Raw genomic sequence first — 22,245 nt, 5'->3', positions numbered from 1 at the left:
TTTGGGGGGGAAGCATTCTATTTTCTGGTGGTTTAAAACAACAGAACTTTATTATTTTATTTCACAGCTCTAGAGACCAGAAGTCTGAAATCAACTGCAAAACAGTCCAGCAGTTTCTACACTCACCACGTGACCAGTAATTCCAATCCAAATATAAACTCAGTAGAAATAAAACAAATATCCACGTAACAATTTGTACACAAAATGTTTAAAAATGCATACAAACCAGTGTCTGTTCTTTCACAGTTCTGAAAGCCAAAAGTGGAATCAGTTTCACTGGATCAAAATCAAGGTGCCAGCAGGGGCCAGGCTCCTCTGGAACTTCTGAGGGAAGAATATGTTCCTTATACCTTTCAGCTTCTGGTGGTTACTGGCATTCCTTGGCTTCTGGTGCATCCGTCCAATTTCTGCCTCAGTGTCTTCTGTGGCAAATCTCTCTTGCTCTTTTTTAAAGTTTTTATTTTAGTCACCTGGTGCTCATCACAACAAGTGCACTCCTTAATCCCCATCACCTATTTCACCCATCCTCTGGTAACCATCAGTTTGGTTACTGATGGTAACTCTATAGTTAAGAGCCTGTTTCTTGGTTTGACTTCCTCTCTCTCACTGCCCCCCTTCACTTGTTTGTTTTGTTCCTAAAATTCCACGTATGAGTGAAGTCCTATGATACTTCTCTTTTTCTGACTTATTTCAATTAGCATAAAGCTTTCTAATTCCATCCATGTCACTGTCAATGACAAGATTTCATTCTTTTTTATGGCTGAGTAAATATTCCATTGTATATATATATATACATCAAATCTTTATCCATTCATCTGTCAGTGGACCCTTGGGCTGTTTCTATATCTTGGCTATTGTAAATAATGCTGCTGTAAGCAGAAGGGTGCATGTATCCCTTTGAATTAGTGTTTCGTATTCATGGGGTAAATACTTAGTAGAGCAATGGCTGGGTCATAGAGTAGTTCCATTTTGAACTTTTTTTTAAGGTAGTGGCAGGCAGAGGAAGAGGAAGAGAGAGAAAATTAAGCAGACTCCACACCCCGTACAGAGCCGGGTATGCGTCTCAATCTTACAACCTTGAAATCATGACCTGAGCTGAAATCAAGAGTCAGATGCTTTACCAACTGAGCCAGCCAGGTGCCCCTATTTTTTTTTAACTTTCTGAGGAACCTCCATATTGCTTTCAAGAGTGGCTGTACCAGGGGCACCTGGGTGGCTCAGTGGGTTAAGCCGCTGCCTTCGGCTCAGGTCATGATCTCGGGGTCCTGGGATCGAGTCCCACATCGGGCTCTCTGCTCAGCGGGGAGCCTGCTTCCCTCTCTCTCTCTCTCTGCCTGCCTCTCCATCTACTTGTGATTTCTCTCTGTCAAATAAATAAATAAAATCTTAAAAAAAAAAAAAAAAGAGTGGCTGTACCAGATTGCACATTCCTACCAACAATGCAAGAGTGTTCCCCTTCCTCCACATTCTCACCAACACCTGTTGGTTTTTGGGCCATTGATTTTAGACATTCTGACAGGTGTGAGGTGATATCTCATTGTAGTTGTTATTTGTATTTCCCTTATGGTAAGTGAGGATGAGCATCTTTTCATGTGCCTGTTAGCCATCTGTATGCCTTCTTTGGAGAAATGTCTGTTCATGTCTTCTGCCTATTTTTAATTGGATTATTCATTTTGGGGGTGTTTGGTTTTATAAGTCCTTTATATATTTTGGATACTAACCCTTTATTGAATATGTCATTTGCAAATGTCTTCTCCCATTCTGTAGGTTGTCTTTTAGTTTTATTGATTGTTTCCTTCACTGTGTAGAGGGTTTTTTTTTGTTGTTTTTTAAGAAGCTTTCTATTCTGCTGTAATACCAATAGCTATTTTTGCTTTTGTTTCCCTAGCCTCAGGAGACATCTAGAAAGAAGCTGCTATAGCCACTGTTGAAGAAGTTATGGCCTGTGCTCTCTTCTAGGATTTTTATGGTTTCAGGTCCCACATTTGGTCTTTAATCCATTCTGAATTTACTTTTGTGTATCTCATCCCCCCAACTTTCAATCTTCAGGTTTTTTGGGTCTAAAATGAATCTTTTGTAGGCAGCATATAAATGGATCTTGGTTGGTTTTGGGGGGCTTCTTGTTTGTTTGTTTTATCTATTCTGTCACTCTATAGCTTTTGATTAGAATATTTAGTCCATTTATATTCAAAGTAATTATTGCTAGATAAGCATTTATTGCTATTTGATTACTGGGTTTGTGATTGTTTCTGAAGATTTTCTCTTATCCTTTCTTGTCTTTCTCTCTTTCATGGTTTGTTGGCTTTCTTTAGTGATATATTTGGATTTCTTTCTTTATATTCTTTGTACATTTATTAGTGGGTTTTTTTGTCGTTATCATTTGGTTTGTATACAGTATCTTCTGCATATTGCAATCTATATTAAGTTGATGGTCTGTTAAGTTTGAACCCATTCTTTACGCCTCTCCTCCCCACAATTTAGGTACATGGTGTCATATTTTACATCCTTTTATTTTGTGAGTTCTTTGATTGATTTTTTTACAGAAATATTCATTTTTACTGCTTTTGTGTTTTCTACTTTTATACTGTGACTTTTTGTCATTCCTTTCCACTCAAAGTGTCTTCTTTAATATTTCTTTCAGGGCTTAGTGGTCACAGACTCCTTTAGTTTTTGTTTGTCAGGGAAACTCTTTCTCTCTTCTTCTATTTTGAATGTTAATTTTGCTGGATAGAGTATTCTTGGCTACAGATTTTTCCCTGTCATACTTTGAGTCTATCATGCCACTCATTTCTGGGTTGGAAAGTTCCTGCTGAAAAATACACTGGTAGACTTAAAGGGTTTCCTTTGTACATAGCTGTCTTCTTTTCTTTGGGTGCTTTCAATATTTTCCCCTTATCACTATATTTTGTCATTTTTTAAGCATAAGATGGCTCAGTGCGGATGTGCTTTTGTTGATTTTCTTGAGGGTTTTCTGTGCCTCCTAATCTATGTATAAGTCCTTCCCCAGATTTGGGGAATGTTCAGCTATTATTTCTTCAAATACATTCTCTGCCCCTTTTCTTGCTCTTCTTCTGGGACTCTTATAATATATATGTTATTATGTTAGATGGGGTCACTGAGTTCCCTAAGTCGATTCTCATTTTGTGAAATTCTTTTTTCCTGTCTTTTGTGCAGCATGATTATTTTGCATTACTCCCTCTTGTAGGTCACTAGTTCATCTGCTTCCTCCAGCCTGCTGTTCCTTCCATCGAGTGTGTTTCTCATTTCCTTTATTGAGGCCCTTATCTCTGCTGTGTTATTCCTTATCTCTGTATTAAGGCTCTCGTTGATGTTCTCTCCTCTCTTCTCAAGTCCAGAGAGTATCCTTATGATCATTGCTTTAAGTTCTCCATCAGGCATGTTTCTTCTATCTGTTTCACTTAGATTTCTGGCCATGGCCTTGTCTTGTTCTTTTAATCAGGACAAATTCTTCTGTCTTCTCATTTTGGCTTAGTCTCTGTGCCTGTTTCTCTGTTAGGAAAGTCAGCTATGTCTCCTGTTCTGGAAGGAATGGCTTTAAGAAGAGATCCTGCAGTGCCCTGCAGTTAAGTATTTTCTGTTCTCCAGAACTCCCAAGCCACCCTGAAGTGTCTCCAACGGCTGCCTATATTCTGGTGCTGTGCCCTGGCTGCTTTATCCCTTAGGCCAAAAGACTAAAGATGCTCTCTTGGTCTGTTCTGGGCAGTGTTTGGTCCCTGGCCTAAATATGGCATGTTTTAACTAGGTGTTCTCTGGTCTGCTTGTGGAATGAAACCTGTTGCTGTTGCCACAAGAACTGTGGCCTCACAAAACTCCCAGGTCAGGAGATGTTTTGTTGGTGAGAGTTTGGGTCAGTCTTCTGGGGAGGGGAGACTCTACACCGGGACTGAGGTAAGTGTGACTGGGAAAGGCTGTTCCAACTGAGCACAGAGGGGCAGGGTTTAATATAAGTAAGTCAGGTAATGAGTGTCAGCACTGCACCGGTTTCCACAGGTGGCCCTTTGTTTATTCTGGGGTGCAGGACAGGGAACTGTTGCCTACCAGTTTCTTTGTTCCCAGAGGGGGTCTCTCCATGCATGCTGCTCTTCTGGAACACATTCCAAGATGAATAAATAACCTCCACACTGTGTGCCCCAGGCACTCTCTGGATTGCTGTTTCCACACTGTATGTCCATGGGTTATTTGCCCTTCCTTCTCTCCAAGAGCAGCCCCAATGTCTTCCAAGCTCCCCTAGAGACAAGGATGCTGACCTTTAAAACTTTAGGCTTTGAGTCCCACTAGTTTTAAGAATTCACAGAACTGAGGCCCTCTCGCTTTCCAGGCCAATTGCTGTGGGGATTTGTTTTCTCCTGGTCCTCCCCTGTGTATCAGTCTGTCTCTCTTCCTTCTCTGTAACTGTGGCTTCCTCACCACCACAACAGCCATAACCCACTTCTCTCCCAAATGGTGGCTCAGCATTTCCTACCTTCTTTGTTGTGGTTTCTTTTCTACCCTTAGTTGTGGAGTTTGTTCTGCCAGTTTTCAGATCAGTTTAGGATGATTTGATAGTTATATGGTTTATTCATGAGATGACACAAACCTAGGGTCCTCCTACTCTGCTGCCATTCTCCCCTCCACTTACTTCTCACATTTCTTTATCCACTTATATGTTGGTAAACACTGAAGTTGTTTCCATATCCTAGCTATTACAAATAATACTGCAATAAACTTGAGGGTGTATATATCTCTTTGAGATAGTGATTTTGTTTCCTGTGGATAAATACCCAGGAGTGGAATTGCTGGATCATATGGTAGTTCAATTTTTAAATTTTTGAGGAACTTCCATGATGTTTTCCATAGTGGCGGCACCAATTCACATTCCCACCAATAGTGCACATGGTTTCCCTTTCTCCACATTCTTGCCAACACTTGTTACCTCTTGATTGAGCTGATATCTCAATGTAGTTTTGATTTGCATTTCCCTGACTATTAGTGATGTTGAGCATCTTTTCATGTACATGTTGGCCATTTGTATGTCTCCTGTGGAAAAATGTCTATTCAGACCCTCTGCCCATTTTTAAACTGGATTATTTGTGGAATTTTTTTTTAAAGATTTTATTTATTTTATTTGACAGACAGAGATCACAAGTAGGCAGAGAGGCAGGCAGAGAGAGAGAGAGAGAGAGTGGGGAAGCAGGCTCCCTGTGGAGCAGAGAGCCGGATGAGGGGCTGGATCCCAGGACCCTGAGATCATGACCTGAGCCAAAGGCAGAGGCTTTAACCCACTGAGCCACCCAGGCGCCCTTTTTTGTAGATTTAAAAAATTCAGTTGTATGAGTTCTTTACATGTTTTGGATATTAACCTCTTATCAGAGATATGATTTATAAATACTTTCTTCCATTCCATTGATTGTCTTCATTTTGCTGATGTTTCCTTTGCAGTACAGAAGCTTTTTAATTTGATGTAGTCCCAATTCTTTATTCTTTCTTTTGTTTCCTTTACTTTTGGTGTCAAATTCAAAAAAATCACTGCCAAAACTGATAACAAGGGGTTTACTCCTTATGTTTTCTTCTATGAGTTTTCTGTCTTATGTTCAAGTCATTAATTCATTTTGAATTCATTTTTGTATATGATATAAGATAGAGATCCACTTTAATTCTTTTGCATATGGCTGTCCAGTTTTCCTAGCACCATTTAGTAAATAGGTTATCCTTTTCACCGTTTTATATTCTTGGCCTTTTTGTCATAAATCAATTGACTATATATGCATGGAAAAGACTTGAATTCTCTAAACCTATAGCATTCCTATTAGTGTTTTCATCCCTGAAATCAGTTCATGGTTTTTGTAACCATAGAATCTTGGGTCTATGAAAATTACATTCATACACATTTTTTTCTTTTTTCTGATCCAGCATTCTGATGGCCCCAGTTGCAGTTAGAGAGGAAGAAATTTCCAGAAGCCCCAAAGGAATTTGAAATCTCCATCTATCTTTAAGATGTTGGGATACATAAGCAGTACCTCACTAAAGTTATCAAAGAACAATTCTTTTCAGACTCCTAGATCTTAGGGCAATCAGTTGAAACAACAACAACAGAAGAAGAAGAAGAAGAAGAAGAAGAAGGAAGAATAGAAGGAAGTGGAGGGGGAGGAGTAAGAGATGAAGAAGAAGAAAAGAAACTAAGAGTACGTGCTATACATTTTGACTATGAAATTTTAAAGTTGAGGCTTATTATATACAAAGAGAAACATTTAACAGGGACACTCGGGTTTTTAAGTCCCAAGTATCTACAAATTTGTTATTTATGAATAGCTTTCTACTTAGACGGCCCACGTTTTGTCTAGAAATATCTTGACATTACCTTTGTGTTTCCCAGCTCTCTTAAAGATCTGGGGGGCAAATATAACCGTCAAACATCATGAGATCCCCAGAATATTAGAGTTCTGTAATATTAACCATCATGATTATGGCTATTAGTATTATGGCTAGAAAACATGCTTTTTTGTTTGTTTGTGTGTTTGTTTGCCAATGTAGTGTGAACATCAAGTATCAGGGGGGAAAAAGTACTGATTCACCAGATTGGGGGAAAAAAGTACTGATTCACCTCTCTCAGAGGCTAAGACACATTTCCAATGGTTTCCCACATAACTATTTTGGAGCATAGTATTTTTACAGCTTGGCCTTGTGCCTAATCATACAATCAGATTGCTTCAACCACCCAGATGTATAGGGGCAAAAATAGTAGTTCCACATAAGTTATTATTAGCTTTTGCTGCCTGAATCATGGCTTGAGATCTATTTGTTTTTAGAAGTGATATTGACATAGTCAGATTACAATTAATTTGAATTTTTTTTCCAGTCTTTGCCCCCTTAGCAGCTCTCAGAAATCTTTTCATGAATGGACAAAGTATTCTTCCCTTAAGCATTATAAGTTTACCCATACCACTTGATCCTTTTAGGAAGTCTGACCTACTGTGTATGTTATAATAATGAACTTTTTAAGTATAAAACATTAGTTTTAGACTTGGCTACTATTATTGAGGGCTCTAAATATATATATATATATATATATATACACACACATAGTGCTCTAAAGTTGAAAACAATCAGCCAACAGACTAAGAGATTCTGACATAGTAAGAATTAAATATTACACACAGTATTAGAATCAGAACAGTCAGTCCATGGTATTACGTAACAATGCCCTTTCCCTAATGGGGAGTGTGAAATACAGGGATCACTATATAAATATGAAATGTGTGTATATTAGTTGGAATTATTTGGGAAGTTTTATTTCATTTGGTTTTAAATAAGTGTCAAGTGTTAAGGTAACAATTCTAAACCACCTAAAATCCTTTTTTTTTTTTTTTTTTAAAGATTTTATTTATTTATTTGAGAGAGAGAGGGAGTACAAGATGGGGAGAAATGCAGAGGGAGAAGAAGCAGGGAGCTGCTGAGCAGGGAGCCAGATGCAGGGCTCAATCCCAGGACCCCAAGATTATGACCTGAGCCCAAGGCAGATGCTTAACCCACTGAGCCACCCAGGCGCCCCCTAAAATCCTTTCTAATGGTAGACAATATAAGTATATTAATTTGAAATATATCTGTAAATAACAAACAGTGTTTCATTTTTGAGAGGGTATAAGCTGGGTGTTACTTTTAAAGACAGCATTTGGAGTTTTCCTAGACTAGCAGTTCAGATTTAACATGAGTTACTGGCTCAATTAATCCTTTTATGAAGCAGCAATTTGAGGGAATCAGGCCAAATTAAATGTGGGGTAGGGGAGGCAAAACATGTAATCTTGGTTTTGTCAGTTCTCCACCTTACCTTTCAGTTTTTCCTCCTCATTCTTGATGCTCCTGCTTTCACCAGCTTCCTATCTTATACACCGCTTCTTCTAGGTCTTATTTGTTTTCTAAGATTTTATTTATTTATTTGACAGACAGAGATCACAAGTAGACAGGGAGGCGGCCGAGAGAGGAGGAAGCAGGCTCTCTTCAGAGCAGAGAGCCCGATGCGGGGCTCCATCCCAGGACCCTGGGATCATGACCTGAGCTGAAAGCAGAGGCTTTAACCCACTGGGCCACGCAGGCACCCTTTCCTAGGTCTTCTGCCCATCCAGCTATTCAACAAACCTCCAAGTAAGTTTGAACCTGATAACTTTTTAAACAAGATTAAAAAAAATCACTAACAGTACAATTTCAGGTAGATGGTGATAGGCCAGGATGGTAACTGAATCCAGTAGGAGTGGTTGGAAGGACTTTTAAATGGGAATTTTGAATACCTCATCTGCCTCCCCTTAGGTTCTAAAGGTCAGAGATGAAGAATATTAAGAATACCCCATCATTACTGTTTTTGCCTATCACAAACTTTTTCCAGACCAATCTCCAACCAATGCCCTTAAAATAGATATGCCAGAGATATTGGCTAACCCTGGTCTATCATTCTTCTGCCAATAAAACAGTAACTATAAATAACAGAATACAATTGCTGGAAAAAATGGCAAAGCAAAAGTTCATTCTACATTGACAGATAAAAGCAACATTTTAAATCAGATCAGACTGAAGCACTGACAATATTTAATAAAATGTTTCTAAGCAACAGAGTGGAAGAATCAAAGAGCTTCAACAGAGCTGATATTAATAGAATGAAAAGAGATCCAAAAATAGCCTAATTTTCTTATAAGCAATTCAGTCCACAAGGTAAAACAAACTCCTTCCCAAAACTCAGCCTATTGAATAATAATCTCTTTACAAACATCCTGAATTTGGCCTCAGCAGGGAATAACCACTTTAGTAGCCAAGTTTTAATATGTATGAAAACTTGGGGAGTAAGTACCGGGGATTAAGTACCGGGAAGCAGCAGTGATTTTGATGCCCTGGCCATGTGATAGACCCTTCTTCAACTCTTGGTTACCAAGATAACCAAAAATAAAAAGGAATACTCAACTTCTCTTTTAAATTTGTTCTAAGCCCATCTAAGTGGAAGTTTTGAAATCCCATTGTTAGTGGCACCTAGCTTTGTCAGCAAGAAAGACTTTTGAAAGAGAAATTCAAATCTCTGTAATAGGCCAGACTGAGTACTTAATAGATTTGAGTCAAGGGGAATATGTGATCTTTCCTTGTCACCTTCATGCCACAAGACTAAGAATACTTTAATACTTGTAGATCAATTTTCCCACCATCGTGTCTTTGAAATTACAGCTTAGGAGTCAGTAAACATTCTCATTAGCTTTTTCAAAAGATGAGTACAGTGTGTGTGAATGCCCTTTTAAAATAACAGTCTAGAGAAGGCCTGTGGCATACAAATGTGTATCCTCAGCTCTTTCTCACTCTGCATTTAAAGAAAAAAATAAAGGAAAAAAAAAAAGGGAAAAAAAGGAAACCCCTGTGCAGGCTACTGATCTGATTGACAGACCAGTACTGGATACTTTTATTTCTCCATTTCTGCAGCCAGCTGGAGGTGGGAATAGAGTCAAGGAAGGAAACTCTATGGATCATTTCATTGGCGAAAAAGATGTTTAGTGAAATACATACATACACGCATACATTCAGGGAACCACCGTTTTTAGGGTTATTTGATGGCTAACCACTCTGAGAAAACTCACCAAAAATATGTAGTGTGTGTGTCCACTTAAGCCCATGAGAGATGATTTGTAAGATCAGGACCCATAACTTTGGTCCCAATAAGTTCCAGTCCAGTGAGTGCATACCTCCTGCCCAAACAAGCCTGACTTTTCTCCATGATGTGTCTTTCTACACTCCAGACACAAATTCCAGAACACTGGTCTGTTCTTTTCAACCATCTTCAATTTCAAAATTAACTTATACTCATCCAGTCCTTTTTCTTGAGTTTCCTTGGTGGATTTTTTTTTTTTTTAAGATTTAAATTTTTTATTTTTATTTATTTGACACAGAGAGAGAGATCACAAGTAGGCAGAGATGAGGCAGAGAAAGAGGGGAAAGCAGGCTCCCTGATGAGCAGAGAGCCCGATGGGGGGCTCAATCCCAGGACCCTGAGATCCCAACCCGAGACTAAGGCAGAGGCTTAACCCACTGAGCCAACCAGGCACCCCCTTGGTGGATATTTTTGAGACAGGGGTTTGACACTATGGTTTTCATTGTTTTTATTATTCCTAGCACCTTTTAATATACCTCAGTGAAAATGTAAAGTCACCCAAAAGTAAAATGTTTAAATTTTTTATAGAAAATGATTAGCACAACGTCCGTTTTTAAATCATTGTCACAAAGGCTGAAATTAAGCTGCCATTTTTCTAAGGTATCCATTATAGTGTGCCTCCCCTGACTTTTTAAACTATTATGCATCTTGGGTTCTATAATAACTATATGAGGGAGTCAGAGATGTGAGACCGAAATTGAGTGCAAGGTTAATGTTCTTTTACTTGGGCTCCATCCTTAATACTCTGCTGATATAGCCATTTTTCATTGTAATAATATAATGACATTTTCATTCAGACATATTGCCTGCATTAATGCTGTCTGTCCTGATGTCAGCATGTATATTTAAATTGCACCACTCCACACAGCAAAATATTAGGTAAGCCATAGCTCATGGCAGTAAAAAACAGTGCTGAATTGATAGAGAAATTAAACTGCTTCTAATTATAAATTGCATTTTATCTTTGAGAGTCAAACTATGAACTATGCTTTGCATTACTCTAGATTAGCCTTAAAATGACCCTCGTAGGTAAATCAACTGATTTGACTTAACCTGGAGAGAACCTTGCAAATAAATCCTGAGTGGCAAGGCACGAATTACCCTCATTGCTTGCTGCTTCTTCAAGAGCCCAAGCTCTTAAATCATGATTGAAAAGATTGAGAAGTGGTGCTGAACCATGAAATAATCTCTCCAGGCACAAGAGCTTTGGGGAAGAGCAAAGAATGCTGAACTAAGAAGCAAAATACTTGTTTTCTTATCTGGCTCAGCCAATAACTAGCTATGTGAACACAGTTTAGACCACATTTATTGTCACTGTAGTTGCTCTAGGTGGCTGCCAGTTACCAAACAGACCAAATCCAAGCTCCCAGTGTGGCTTTCAATTTCAGCCACTGTTCTGCTCCAACTGTCTGAGAGGTGATCTTGTTTAGTGGTAAGGTGTCCACTCTGCTGTGAATCCTCAGTCTGCCACTGGCGAGTTATATGTTCTTGGGCAAATTATTTAACTTCTCTGGCACTCAATTTCCTAATTTAGAAATGAGAGGTAATAACCATAGCTGCCTTGTTGGGTTGTGGTGACGATTAAATGTGTTGAAATGGCCATGTCCTTAGTATTGTACCTGTAAAAAGTAAGTACTCTGTGTTTGCTAAAGAAAAAGGAGTCTCTTCACAACCCACACTTTAAACCCATCTGCTGTGTACTGCTTTCCCAAATGAATGTACATGCATTCAGAATCGATGGACAATTGTTGAGTTGCATTAGAGGCTCAGACATGTTGTTGTGTTCAAGGTGTCTGAAAGCAATGAGACTGATTTTCTTTTGATGCCTGATCTGCTTCATAGTGACCCTTCATGTGTCCTCTTCTGTTTCTTTGTTCCCTGTATATGTAAGCCTGAGAGATGTTGTTTCCTCTGAAGAATCACTTCTCACCCACGCCACGTCTCCCAACAAATTTCCATTCTTCTTTCAATACCACCTCTCCTGTGAAGCCTTCCCTGACTCCCCAAGTTCGTAAGTCACTGTCTTTTCACAGCAGTTTTTAAATGGCTACAAATTCCTTGACATTCTTCTCATTCAGAGTTAGGATCCATGTTCCTTCCCCCTGCTACTAGGTGGACTTGCAGCTGCTTCATCAGAGAGGGTATGTGGAAGAAGTGAAATTCGTGTCTTATGAAGCCAGGTCATGAGAAGTGATAAGGCTTCCACCTGGTTTGCTGGGACACCTGCACTTGGAGCCTGAGGCTGCTGCACATGAGGAAAACTGGCTGTGTATGTGAGCTCTCTGGTCAGTAGTCATAGTCATCACGCCGTCCCAGTGGGGTCCCAAACATTATGCAACACACACAAGCCATTAGTATGCGATCTCTTCTGTGCCCTTTCCAAATTCCTAACCCACCAAATCTGTGAGAAATGAAAAAGGTTGCTTCAAGCCACTAAGTCCTGGGCTAATTTATTCCATGGCAGAGTAACTAGAACATTTTGTCTCTGACTGCAAAAGACTTTGTATGTATCACCATTATAGCACTCAGTAACACTGCAGAATAGTGATTTTTATTTGTCCTACTCACTGGATTGTGAACTCCACAAAGACGGGAATCCTGCTTTATTTGTATGTTAGCATGGAATATGGTGACTGGCACCTAACAGATGTTCAATATATGTTTGTTGAGAAAATTATTTCTTAAAGAGTACAGATGTCAAATGTTAAATTATGGTAAATTAAGATATAATTTTAGTTTATAATCACCAGAAGTTTTTGTTCAATGCCCCAAGCTCTATGAATTCTCAAAAAATGGATATAATGGACAGCAGTGCTTGTATATCTGTATAGACATTTGATGCATATGAATGTACATACCCCTTTGTGTGCATTCATTCACCCCAGACTCCCTGCCCCCACCTCACCAGCACCTACATTTATTGGGCTTTTCACTTAAAGTGATCATCTAATTTGGACTAGCTTAGAGAAAATTCTTCTTTCCTCCTGGCCCTAAATCATGCCTATGTATAAAAGCCTTCCTGGAAGCCAACCTTGTTAAATTAATACAGAACAGGATGAGAAGCTGGCCTCTGAGTTCCAAACCAAAGGGCAGTCAGACTGCAAGATTCTTAACAGATTCTTTCATGGGAAATGCACACACCCTTTAACTAGCAGTGGCTTGCATATTGTTCTCTATTTTTACTCAGTTTAAGTAAGCCAAGAAAGTACAGAGTTTTTGTTTTCATTGCCAGCTTTAGCTGACTATATATAGATACGATATTATATGCTCACGTAGACATGTAACATATATATGTATATTCACGCCAAGTTTTTTCCACTGGGTTAGCAGCCTGATTTGGCTCGACTCCGTAGCTTAGAGCTCCTGGTAATACTTCAGGGAATGCTGTTCACTTGCTCCTCCATGTGCTATGCTGGGGAAATCTGTGCCATCCCTGCTAAATGCCAAGCAGGAGCCTCATTCTGGCTTCATTTATTTTGTTGGGTTTGAGGTAAATCTTTGATTCAGTGTCTACATGCAAAATTTTGCCACTTCTCAAATGTCTAATTCTATAAATAGGATTTATGAGACCATGTGAGTCAACAAGCATGTAAAAGGGCTGAGATTGAAATAAACATGAAATTGACTCAAAAAGTGACATCACAGACTCTGAGATTGGGATTTATGGGGGGGATGCCAGCCTGTGAACCACGGAAGGGGAAGGTGGGATTTTCTGGGCTGGGACAGTGCCTGCAAGACCATGCAATGAAAACTGAGGGTCAGGGAGGAGGAATACATTGGCGGAGCAGTTGCTGCCCTGTGGGCCCTGGACTGAAAAGAGTCCACATTCAGGAATCTGTTAAGTTACATAATGAAAAATAAAAGAGGGGTCAAACATTTACTGAGCACCAGTTAGTCATGTGCCAGGAATTTTTCTAGATACTTTACTTGTTGGCCCATGTGCTTTGCACCACCCTCATGGCAAGTTACATGATCCCTGGGTCTGTTTCCTCATCTGAGACAATGGTTCTCACTCCCAACGTTGTTTTACCCCACTTCCACCACCATGTTCAAGACTGTTCCCTCCCTTCACTGAGATTAGAGCATCTAGTGTGAAGTCACTGTGCTTCTGAATTTTTCATTATCTTCACTTACATTTGTTATTGTTTTTCTTTCCTGATTTCAGAAAAATTTTTCCAAGGCCCCTCCTTTGATCCCCAATTTCCTCTCTCTTCTATCTTCAAATATTACTTCTGAAGCTGCCCTTTCCCCTCAGCCTCTAAATTTTGTTTCCCAATTTATTTTGTTGTATTTCTTTTCAGTGTTCCAGCATTCATTTATGCACCACACCCAGTGCTTGAAACCCAGAGACATCCTCTTGACTGCTCTCTCTTCCAGAGACTCTCTTCAGTGTCTACTTCAAGAAATGTTGAACTCCCAAACCCCTGAGGTTCAAGTCCCTCTAAATATGGTTGAAAAAAATTTCCCAACTTTATCTTCTACTGCTCTTCAGATCACATTTTCTAGATCTATCAGCTTATTTGTTACTCTCTACCCTATGCCCCAGACTGTCTGAATTTTTCCACATTTGTACCTTAATACATATATATGTATATATATATGCAAAGTATATATATATATATATATATATATATATATGCAAAAATATATATATATTTTCTTCTGCCTTCTCTGTCCATTAAATCTTACTTATACCTCAGAGTAAATCTTACATTGCACCTCTCCCTCCCAGAATACTTACACAAGATCTGCCACAAAATGAAATTTCTGTCTTCCATGGGTATCAACCTATTTCTATGCAAGAGCAAACAACCCCCAAATCTCAGGGGCTTAAAGTTTCATACCCTCATTGCATATATATTGTGTATCCCTTCATTCTGGGACCCAGCCTAAAGGATCAACCCAATCTGGGTTACTCTTTTGGCTGACAGAAAGAACAAGTGAGCTGAGAGAAACTCACAATGACTCTTGCATCTTTTGCTTGGAGGCAGCACACCTCTGGTTCTCTTACATTCCATTGGCCAAAGAATATCACATGGCCAAGTCCAAAGTCATGGGAATGAAGATGTCTAATCATCTTCCAGGGAAAGGAGAAGTACATAATTGCAAATCTGATCTCATGGTACTTTACTTGTATCTTTATGAGAGCATGAAGCACAGTACCTCTTATTTCACTTTTATTTGAGGTAAGAAATAAGTTTTGATCATTATTGTATCTTTCATACTTGTCTTATATATGAGATACTGAAATATTTAGAGACTTTAAAATACTCTAAGTTGCTTAATATAGAACACCTAATTTCATTTTTCAATAAAACTTCTTTGTATTGGGCAAGTATTGCATTCAATAAATATTTATTGAGCACTGATTATAATTAATTTCCTCTTAAAAAAAAAAAAGAGCCCCAAGTGGTCATATAGAGTGAATTTGATTGACTCCCTAGTAGGCTTTTCACTAAGGGAATAGTAGCAGTCAGGGTTTTCAAGCACAATGAGACTTAGTACAGGATATCAAGCACCTACAAAATCATAGGCTAGTGCTAGTAGTTGTAAACCACCATCAGACTTCTGATTTCAAAGACACACCACCACAAGTGAAAATCAGATAGTATCAGAAGGCTGATACTGTTGTCACCTCTACTGCTAAAACAATCGCTTCCCATTCTCACTGAGCTGAGTACCACACACTGAAATGCTGCATCCAGCTAAAAACTTCAGGCCTCAGTAGTACAGAATGACCTCTGCTCCTCTTCCACCTTCCACAAGTATATCTCATTGTGAAAATATGTTCACTTCCAGAACACTAGGTGCAAGGGAGTCAAATAAATGTCGCTTTTGGTTTTTGAGCTAAGTGTGTTTTAGAAAGGTAGATGCATGGATGGGAGCATTATGCTGAGTGCCTCATGTCATAGGCAGCACCTACATGAGGCTAGCTGTACCCTCTCGCACAGGAGTCATGGAACTTTATCTCCCATCCACACTCTGATGTTTGGGATAATTGCTTAATATTTCATCATGAACATGGAGACTGACTTCATAGCATTGCTGTATGAAATATTTGGTCATATTAAAGCACAGAAAATAGGTGGTAACTAGTGTCATTTATTAAAATGCAGTTTAAGTTGAGTGCTGTTGGGTCTGTTTAGGGACTTCGACTAAATTCTGAAGTAAGATGGGACTCCGAAAATAGCCCTCATCTACCAGCATGAATCAAGGATAATGTGATGGTAGAAGACAAGAAGATAAAAGAGGGAACATGAAAAGCAAGAAATTGGGTATTAACTGAAGTACATGACAAGCTTCAACTACTCCTAGAAGATATGATGCTGAGACTTGTCTGGCTATGTAAGAAAATAGAAGTCTATGAAGGAAGGTCTTTGATTTCTCAAACTTCCTCTCTAAAAGATGGAACCTGGGGTGAGAACTAGAGTTTGCAAGCTGAATAATATAGATAGAAAGCAACCTCTCAGGTCTTTCCTTTGGAATATTCCCTGAAATTACGATTCACTTCAAAAAATATGTTTAATATTGAAATACTAAGCCAGTATTGAAAGAAATTCTATATCAAAAAATATCCCTTATCACACAACTACCTTTATTTTTTCATGTCCCACTTTGGTCTTGTCATGTGTATATTTATTCCTTCAATTATTGTGCTCCTTCTAGGAGCCAGACACTGGTCTGAGTGCTGGTATACCGTGGTGAACAGGAAGGAGACAGCATGTATCCTCATGGAAGTTATATTCCAGTGGGACAGTGAGATCATGAACAAGTAATAAATAAAATAAGAGCAGGATGTGTCAAGGTGCTCTGCAGAAACAAAGGGATGCAGGGGACCACTTTATTTAGGAAGGTCTGGGAAGGCCTCTCTGAAAATGGTTACAATCTCAATGTGTATACACATATAGGTACTGAGAAACCAAACTTCTTCTTCTTTTTTTTTTTAAACATCAATTTATATGCCTTTTTATTTATCTTTAAAGTGTATGAGTCATATATATTGGAAGCTAAGTAAATATTTAGTATATACTTTTTGTTTTCTTTTCTTTTCAGCGTAACAGTATTCATTGTTTTTTCACCACACCCAGTGCTCCATGCAATACGTGCCCTCCATAATACCCACTACCTGGCTCCCCCAACCTCCCAACCCCGCCCCTTCAAAACCCTCAGATTGTTTTTCAGAGTCCATAGTCTCTCATGGTTCACCTCCCCTTCCAATTTCCCTCAACTCCCTTCTCCTCTCCATCTCCCCTTGTCCTCCATGCTATTTGTTATGCTCCACAAATAAGTGAAACCATATGATAACTGACTCTCTCTGCCTGACTTATTTCACTCAGCATAATCTCTTCCAGTCCCGTCCATGTTGCTACAAAAGTTGGGTATTCTCCTTTTTGATGGAGGCATAATACTCCATAGTGTATATGGACCACATCTTCCTTATCCATTCGTCCGTTGAAGGGCATCTTGGTTCTTTTCACAGTTTGGCGACTGTGGCCATTGCTGCTATAAACATTGGGGTACAGATGGCCCTTCTTTTCACTACATCTGTATCTTTGGGGTAAATACCCAGGAGTGCAATTGCAGGGTCATAGGGAATCTCTATTTTTAATTTCTTGAGGAATCTCCACACTGTTTTCCAACAGCTTGCATTCCCACCAACAGTGTAAGAGGGTTCCCCTTTCTCCACATCCTCTCCAACACATGTTGTTTCCTGTCTTGCTAATTTTGGCCATTCTGACTGGTGTAAGGTGGTATCTCAATGTGGTTTTAATTTGAATCTCCCTGATGGCTAGTGATGATGAACATTTTTTCATGTGTCTGATAGCCATTTGTATGTCTTCTTTGGAGAAGTGTCTGTTCATATCTTCTGCCCATTTTTTAATATGATTGTCTGTTTTGTGTGTGTTGAGTTTGAGGAGTTCTTTATAGATCCTGGATATCAACCTTTGTTCTGTACTGTCATTTGCAAATATCTTCTCCCATTCCGTGGGTTGCCTCTTTGTTTTGTTGACTCTTTCCTTTGCTGTGCAGAAGCTTTTGCTCTTGATGAAGTCCCAAAAGTTCATCTTCGCTTTTGTTTCCTTTGCCTTTGGAGACGTATCTTTAAAGAAGTTGCTGTGGCTGATATCAAAGAGGCTACTGCCTATGTTCTCCTCTAGGATTCTGATGGATTCCTGTCTCATGTTGAGGTCTTTTATCTATTTTGAATTTATCTTTGTGTATGGTGTAAGAGAATGGTCGAGTTTCATTCTTCTACATATAGCTGTCCAGTTTTCCCAGCACCATTTATTGAAGAGACTGTCTTTCTTCCACTGTATATTTTTTCCTGGGAGACCAAACTTCTATACTGAATTAGATAATGCTTTGGATATTGGTTACAATTTATTTCTTTCTCCTAAAATAGTATTACTATGTCCTGGTTGTTTAGGACTTCAGGCTTAACTCCAGTTTTAGGTAACAGGCAAGAAGATATATACTTATACTTTATTACAATTTGTCATACATGCAATTAATCTATATTTTATCTACTTAAAATATGGATGTTTCAATGTAGCATTCATGTGATATAAATAAAAACACATAAATAATGTAAAATTGTGTATTGTAGGATTTTACTAGAAGAGCTTAATAGCATGTAAAACATCATGCATGCCAAGGACCAGACACTCATTAATTGCTCTTCATCTAGTTTTCTGTATTTTATACACATCCTTATTATACCACCTATCATACTGACTTTCAGCTATTTATATACACCTCTTCGTTTCTCATTACATAGTACATAGAATGATAATGATTGAAAGTAACCATCACAATTTGTTATCCATCCATCCCTCGTACCCAATATCTCAACAGGGAAGCTTAATGGAAGCCCAGGAGCATGCACATAGACATTTCTTCCTCTCTAGTCATGTGGAGACAAGAATGCCAGGAGACAGACACTTCATAGCAAACTGATGTTCATTTATGTTGCAAGTGATTGTGATGAATGTAAAAAGAAAGTGGGAAGATTTTCCTAGCTTGTACTAGAAAAATGACAGAACTCAAGACATGGGATAGTCAAAGTGAAAGTCAGAGAGGTAGGCTTTGCTTCAAGTTTCTCTGGAGTTTCACGAACTAAACTGTGTTCCACATAAAGAGCCTAATTAGTAACCATTCTCTTTTCTCAGGCTACTAGTCAGTGTTCTGCAAATATGTTTTTCATCATCATTACTTAAAGAATCTAACTCCTAAAGACATCTCAGTAGTAAGTACTTTGAGGAGAGCAGAAAATTAATCTTAAGCACCTATCACTTGTGGTTACTAAATGACTCAAGGCAAAAACCCAGCCCAGTCTGGTTCTCAAAGTTTCACATGTAGCAGGATCACCTGAAGAGCTTATGAAAGCACGGATTGCTTCCCCTACCGCTGAGATTCTGATTTAGTAGATCTTAATTGGGGCCCAAGAATTCACATTTCTAACAAATATCCCAAGTGATGCTAATTCTCCTTGACTAGGGACCACATTATGAGAACCACTTACCTCACTCATCTCCTGTGCTAGTCTCCAGGCAGGATCATGTAGGTCGGCATGCCTTCTCATAAACTCTTCCTACCATTCCTGTCTAATAGGATGGGATGCCAGATGATGACTGCAACAATGCCCAGGCATGCTACACCTAAAAAAACAAAGAGATGAAGTTATGAAAAAAGGGAAGTGAGGAAAGATATACATTTAGTTGGAACGGAAGCAAAAAACAGATATCCCACACATTCTACAGTACCAAAATTTATACTCTCTCAAGGATAGGGCATGCCTTCTTTAGAGTACCTCTACAAGGACTTAAAACTATCTAATTCACAAAAGTTCTTTTTTTTTAAATATTCTTTTAAAATTTAAATTAAATTAGCCAAGGTATACTACATCATTAGTATTTTAAATAATGTTCAATGATTCATTAGTTAAATATTATATCCAATGCTCACCATATCACATGCCCTAAAAAGTTATCTTTGAATCCTCTCAATAGCACACTGTCCTTACCCAAATTTACTGATAATCCTTCCTTCCCATCCCTTCTATTGTTCCATGTAAAGACAATGCTGAATGGTTTTCAGTCATAACATTAATGATAAAGATAACCTTAGACATACGTTTGATTTTCACAACTCAGTGTCAACTGGGCACACTTTGTGTTTTGAGATTAAAATGAAATTGGCTCAAATCTCTTGTTCATATAGTCTGGGAAATACTCTGAGCCTCCCAATGTCCCCATGGATTTCACTGGGTTATGTTTTTGCTTAGTCACCTCTAGCTACCATTTTCTCTTCAACTCAATTCTAGATCTCACTCACTCCTTACTTCTTGAATTTGACCCTTTAGCTGCACTGTTTAATCGCCCAAATGGGAAACATAATTATTATATGGTTTCATTCATACGTGGAACATAAGGAATAGTGCCAAGGACCACAGAGGAAGGGAGGGAAAACTGGAAAGAAATCAGAGAGGGAGTCAAATCATGAGAGATTCTGGACTCAGGAAACAAACTGAGGGTTACATAAGGGAGGGATGTGGGGAGATGAGGTAACCTCATGATGGGTATTAAGGAGGGCATGTGTGGTGATGAGCACTGAGTGTTAATACACAACTACTGAGTCGTTGAATACTACATCAAAAACTAATGACGTACTATATGCTGGCTAACTGAACCTAATAATATAAATAAATTAATTTAATTTAATTTAAAAAAACAAAGGAAATACAGCTGTTGAACCCATATTTCCTCTCAAACATTTTTTATTCAAAGCTCTTTTGTATTGTGGACTCCGCTGAAGAGTTGTAGATAATAGTAGGAGATTCCACAACTTCCTAACATAAACTTAAAATTGAATATTAGGTATCTATTTTTTTTTTTTAAAGATTTTATTTATTTATTTGTAAGAGAGAGAGAGAGAGTGAGAGCAAGCACAGGCAGATAGAGTGGAAGGCAGAGTCAGAGGGAGAAGCAGGCTCCCTGCGGAGCAAGGAGCCCGATGTGGGACTCGATCCCAGGACGCTGGGATCATGACCTGAGCCGAAGGCAGCTGCTTAACCAACTGAGCCACCCAGGCGTCCCTTGGTATCTATTTTTTAAGTGAAATGGTCATTAACATGGAAAAAAGATAAGGGAAGGTGTGGAGCCACACATAGATAAAGCCACTCCTTTGAAATCTATTAATGCTTGGAATTGTCTTAACTCTTAGATTCATTCATTCATTCAACAAATATTTATTGAAAAACCACTATGTCACAGGTACTGTGAAAAACATTGCAGGTACAGTAACTAATAAGACAGGATAGTGTTGGAGATAGACAAATGAGAAGGTTAATACTGTGGAATGTCCTAGGTTCATATTCCATAAGACAAGTTGAACCCAGGAAAAGAGAGCTTCCCGGAGGTAGTAACCTCTAAGCTGTTATCTGAAGGATGAGTTGGAATGACCCAGGTGAAGAGGGAAGTATAGACAGAAATGTGACTGGAGAGTTGCACAAGGACCAGATAATAAAAGTCCTGAAAGATCATGCTAAGGATTTGTTCTTTCACATGTATAGTGTGAATCCTAGTGCCTAGCATATAATAAGTTCTCAGTAAATTTTACCCTGTATTATTTATTTTGGGGTAAAAGGAAGTCAATGAAAGACTTTTTTTTCAATGAAGGATTTTAAGTAGTGTATATGTGTCAGGGTGAGATGTATTGACATAGTAGTTGCGTTTTGCAAGCTCCCTTGACTACAAGGAGGAAAACAGATTGTAGAGGATTAACATTAGAAGTAGTGAGGCAGGGGCGCCTGGGTGGCTCAGTGGGTTAAGCCTGAGGGGGTTAAGGCTCAGGTCATGATCTCAGGGTCCTGGGATCGAGCCCCACATGGGGCTCTCTGCTCGGCAGGGAGCCTGCTTCCCCTTCTCTCTGCCTGACTCTGCCTACTCGTGATCTCTCTCTCTCAAATAAATGAACAAAATCTTTCCTCCCGCTTGTGTTCTCTCTCTTACTGTGTCTTTCTCTGTCAAATAAATAAATAATATCTTAAAAAAAAAAAAAAAGAAGTAGTGAGGCAGTGTAGGAGCCTGATGGAGTAAGCTGATAAAATATAAGGGTAGCTGGAGTGGAAGAGTGGCAACATAGAAAGGGGGAGTGGTAAAGTGGTACAGATGGCTATAGGTTGAAGAAAACAGTAGTGTCAGGGATGACGTCGAGTTTCTTAGTGGAGCAAATGAGTGTTGGTACCATTCCCCAAAATAGGGAATACTAGAGAAAAGGGAGGGCAAGGAGATAGGAAAAAATGATGTTTTCTATTTTTGAAATGTCCAGCTAAGTGCCCATGGGACATGTAGGCAGCTGGGCACAGGCTGAAACTAATGAGAAAATCTGAACCAGAAATGTAACTTTTGGAAGTTGGCAGCCTTTAGAAAGTAATTAAATCCATGGGAGTGGATGAAATCACCCTTAGAGGATAAGAAGAGAAAACCCTGAGGAAGAAGAGAGGAATAAGAGTTGTTGAGCAAAATCAGAACTCCAGAGAAGTAGGAAACAACACAGAGAGTGCATGT

General features: G+C 38.9%; 1 long non-coding RNA gene across 1 annotated transcript in view; it reads right to left on the bottom strand.

The window, feature by feature from the left end:
• LOC131832339 (uncharacterized) overlaps positions 1 to 22,245 on the bottom strand; it is an 87,223-nt gene that overhangs the window by 16,733 nt on the left and 48,245 nt on the right. Inside the window, exon 2 of the long non-coding RNA XR_009353999.1 lies at positions 19,200 to 19,335. This is a non-coding gene — a long non-coding RNA (uncharacterized LOC131832339). The remainder of the gene's footprint in view (positions 1 to 19,199; positions 19,336 to 22,245) is intronic.

The sequence above is a fragment of the Mustela lutreola genome, chromosome 1 (genome assembly GCF_030435805.1).
Source record: "Mustela lutreola isolate mMusLut2 chromosome 1, mMusLut2.pri, whole genome shotgun sequence".
NCBI lineage: Eukaryota > Metazoa > Chordata > Mammalia > Carnivora > Mustelidae > Mustela > Mustela lutreola.
The sequence above is the reverse complement of the archived record's forward strand: the minus strand, read 5'-3'. Positions and strand labels throughout refer to the sequence as shown.